Below are 4,752 nucleotides of genomic sequence, written 5' to 3' on the forward strand. Positions count from 1 at the left end.
ACTAGATGTCCCGATCATAAAGTTAACCAGATGCATTAATTCATAGACTTTATCCAAACCAAAAGTACAAATTTCCTAGTTATTAACATCTCCGGTCTCTAAGACTGTGAGGTTATAAAAGTTTTGGGTACAACTAAAAATTCAAGAGTCAAAACTCAAAGATTAAAACTTCCAGATAAACGTTAAAAGTCTGAGATCAAGCTTTCTATGGTAGTGATACTTTTTCAGTACCAACCGATCATTAACGAAAGGAAAATAAGCGACGAAGTTGTCATCTGAATTCCTAAGCTCTGCACTTTTTTTCCTTCGCCTGGTTTTTATCCCTATTGGGTGTTTCTAGCAAGGTTTTTAATGAGGCAGCGGCAAAGGTGGAAAAGATAAAATCTTCCACTTCCCGGTCATATCACATTGAGTGACCGAAAAGTGGGGAGACTATCTGTATTAGTAAAAAATAGACTCGCCACGTGAGTCTATTAAATGTCGACACATGTCAGCAAAGTTATGAGAAAATATGCCACCAGAATAAAGTTCACTTTGAACAAATACGTGACTTATATTCAGTCCAACAATGACCATTCAAGTTAAATATATAAGCCTTTCTTAATGGCTAATTGTATTATTACTCAGATCAATTATTCTGTGTATATTAAGGAAAATCTCAAATATTATTTCGGACATGTGTCCCTCTCTACTTGGAAGTATGTTCATATATTCCAATTTGGATTCAAAATCCAATCATATTAAAGGTCTCTTCAGGATAAATCTACTAAGATATATATTTATTTAGGATCAATATTCCCTCAGAATCAATGTCTTACTGGGATCAATACTCCCGTAAATCTTAATGGGGTCAATAATCCCGTAAATCCTATCGGGATTAATACTCCCTCAGACTAAAAGTCTACTCAAATCAATTGATCATATTTTATGCCTGAATGAAAAGGAGACATCCTCTTCGTAGCGTTTAAATATAAATAAAAGAGTCCTTTTTTATTTAAAAGTTAGACACCCAAATGTGTAACTTTAAGACATCTCACATGTAACGATGCATTTAAATATATATTTTAAGTCTACAAGACTAAATATGAGCACTCAAATAAATTTTTAAAGTGCCAAAAAAATTAGTACTCGGATAAATTCCCTAAAGTACTAAATGATGTCTATACAAACGTGATTACAATACTTAAATTTGCAGTACTTATATCTTTCTCAAATCAGAGAACTCTCTCTATCATCCGCCATGATAATGAAAATAACATCTAGCTTGGAGACGAAATTGAGTAGGTTGAGGATTGGTTCGGGATTACTCTAACTATCCTCGGAAGCTCTTTCCTCCCCTTGTAAAATATTTTATTTCTCCTCTGCAAATAATTATTTAAATGAGCTTAAGAAGAGGTGTTTATATAATTATTGAAAATTTGATCTTTTATGAAGACTTTGCTTTATGTTGAGTAATTTCTATCTATATTGATTATTTTTGGTGTTGTACACATTGTGTGGATCATTTGGCTATTTGCTGTGAAATTAATTGACTTGGTTGTAGCTTTGAAATTTGGTTGTGGCCATTGGGCAAATTATGATATGAATTGATTTTTGTTATGTTGTTGTGATAATTTCCCGTATAAATTGTTGTATTGTGTGAGTTATTATTTTGGGGAGATAAGGGTGGCATTTTACCGTTGATATTATGTGGTTATAAGGGTGGTATTTCACTGTTGTGTTTGTTGGCTATTGATATTATCTGGACGGAGCGATAAGGGTGGCTATAGAGCGATAAGGGTGGAAATAGGAGCGATAAGGGTCGCTATTGATATTGTCTGGGCGGAGCGATAAGGGTGGCAATAGGAGCGATAAGGGTGGCTATTGTCAGGGACGATATGTGATAATGTGGGGTTGTGGTATTGACAATTTTCATGTGATGTTGTGATTTTCGTGTATTTATTTTTATACCTTCTGCAACTTGTCTTGTTGTTAGTAAATTGATAATAATCTGATTTATGATGAAATTGAGAGCCTGTGGCTATTGTCGGACGGTTTATAAAATAAAATATGGGCACGAGGTTCCGTGAATTGTGATATGAGATGAGGATATTGGCACGTGAATTGTCCGTACAGTTGTGATATAAAATGTGGGCACGAGGTACTGTGATGAAATGATAATGATATTTGGAACGTGAATTGTCCGTGAAGTTGTGATATGAAATGAGGGCACGAGGTGCCGAGCAAATATGATGATTTAATTATGGGCACGAGGTGCCGTGGAAATATAAAAATAGACTGAGACCCGTATTTACGAAAAATATAAAAATGGGCTGAGACCCGTATTTTGATGATTTTGAAATGAGGTGTCACGTGGTGAATTTTTAATTGAAAGAATTATATTCAAAATATTTATTTGGAAGGATTTTTACTTAGAAACGATTTATTGAAAGAATTATATTTGAAAAATAATTATTTGAGAAAATTATATTTGAAAGAGAGTTATCTGAAAAAACTATGTGAAAGACATTTATTTGAAGGACTTGATTTAATTGAGTGTAATTATATTTATTAATTGTTGAGTAATATTAATGGTATTCTTGTTGTCTGTTGTGCATATCAATGGTTGTTTTATCCTGCCCCTATTGTTATTTGTTTTCTATTATTTTGTATATTATATTGCACATGTTATTAGACTAGTGAGTGTCTTGACTGTACCTCGTCTCTACTCCATTGAGGTTAGTCTTGATACTTACTGGGCACCGCTGTGGTGTGCTCACTCTACACTTCTGTACATTTTTGTGCAGAGCCAGGTATTGAAGATAACGGACTTGAGCAGAGTTAAAGCGAGATCGTAAGGATTTAAGGTAGAGCTGCTTGGTCGTCGTAGTCATTGGAGTCCTTTCATTTCATTGTACTGTTAACTTGTAATCAAACAATATTATATATTCGGTCCTCGTGATCATTCTATGTATTCAGTTAGAGTTCGTGACTCAGTACTACCAGTCTTGGGAGGTTGTATATTGTAATTATTTCCGCTGTTAGTTTTGGTTACTTATGTTATTCAAAAAAAAGAATGGCTTCAAAAATGCAATGAAAATCGGCTTACCTAGTCTTAGAGACTAGGTGCCATCACGACTCCTGTGGTGGTATTTTGGATCGTGACAAGTTGGTATTAGAGCTCTAGGTTCATAGGTTCTACGAGTCACGAACGAGTCTAGTAGAGTCTTGCGGATCGGTACGGAGACGTCTGTACTTATCTTCGAGAGGCTATAGAACTGTTCGGAAATTTCCATTTCTTACATTCCTGTCGTGCAGAATTTGTTGAATTTGGAATTTGAACCTTTGTATCTCCATTCTCTCACAGATGGTGAGGACACATGCTACTGGGTTAGCTGAGCAGGCATCCGCACATACTGCTAGGGCTGCAAGAGGTCGGGGCCGAGGTAGAGGTCGAGGAAGGGCACGTGCTACGACTAGAGCACCTGTCAGAATAACAGTTGAGGAACCACTAGTAGCTCCAGTTGGGGGACAGGTACTAGAAGCACCTGTTGTTACCCCAGGACTTCAGGAGACTTTAGCACAGTTCCTGAGTATGTTTAGTACATTAACTCAGGTGGGATTGATCTCTGTTGCACCAAACATTCCGCAGATTAGGGGAGTAGCTCAAACTCCTACCACAACTCCAGAGCAGCAAGTTCACGTTGGAAAGGTTCCAGGTGTAGTACCGGTACAACTTGTTATTCCGGTTCGGCTTGAGGTCAGGCCCGAGGCATCATAAGAAGAACAAAGGAGACTTGAAAGGTTTAAGAAATACGATCCACCAACTTTCAGTGGCACTGCTGCAGAGGATGGCTAAGAATTTCTAGAAAATTGTCACTGTATTCTCTGCACCATGGGTATTGTGGAGGTGAGCGGAGTTGCCTTTACTACATTTCAACTATCAGGCGTAGCGTATCGGTGGTGACAAATCTATGAAGAAGGTAGACCAGCCGATGCCACACCACCAACTTGGGCTCAATTTTCGGAAATGTTCTTGAAAGAATTTGGTCCCCAGACTCTTCGAGATGCGTGGTGCACAGAGTTTGAACGGTTACGTCAGGGCACTATAACAGTGTCAGAATATGCTATCAGGTTCAGTGAGTTAGCCTGTCATGCACCTATCTTAGTTCCTACAATCAGAGAACGGGTCCGCAGATTCATTGAGGGCTCGATTATGATATTAAAATATGCATGGCTCGAGAATTGCAAACTGATGCTTCATTTCAGCAAGTAGTGGAGATTGCAAGGAAGATTGAGGGTGTTTTAGGCGAGGAAGGGGAGTCTAAGGAGGCCAAAAGGTCTCGAAGATCTGGAGGGTTCAATGGATTTTACTCTTCAGCTAGAACCCATTATAGCGTAGGCTCGAGCAGTCGGCCAGCTCAGTCCGCACATCAGATTACTCGGGGTGCTCCAGTTTATAGTGCACCACCGATACGAGATTCTTACAGTGGTTATTCCAGTTATTCGGCACAGACTCAGTACGAGCATCCGCGACCTCAGAGGGGTTGTTATGAGTGTGGTGATACTAGGCATATCATGAGAGATTATCCCAGACTTAGGAGGGGTGGATTTCATCAGACCACTCCAGCTACAAGCTTTATTCCAGTTGATACTTCACATGCACAGTCAGCTAGAGGTGGAGGACAGGCGGGTAGTGGCGCCTAAGAGGTGGAGGCCCGACCCGTTGATTTAATCACTATGATTTGGCTGAGGCCAATACACCAGATGGTG

The sequence above is a fragment of the Nicotiana tabacum genome, chromosome 15 (assembly GCF_000715075.1).
Source record: "Nicotiana tabacum cultivar K326 chromosome 15, ASM71507v2, whole genome shotgun sequence".
In the NCBI taxonomy this organism is placed as follows: domain Eukaryota; kingdom Viridiplantae; phylum Streptophyta; class Magnoliopsida; order Solanales; family Solanaceae; genus Nicotiana; species Nicotiana tabacum.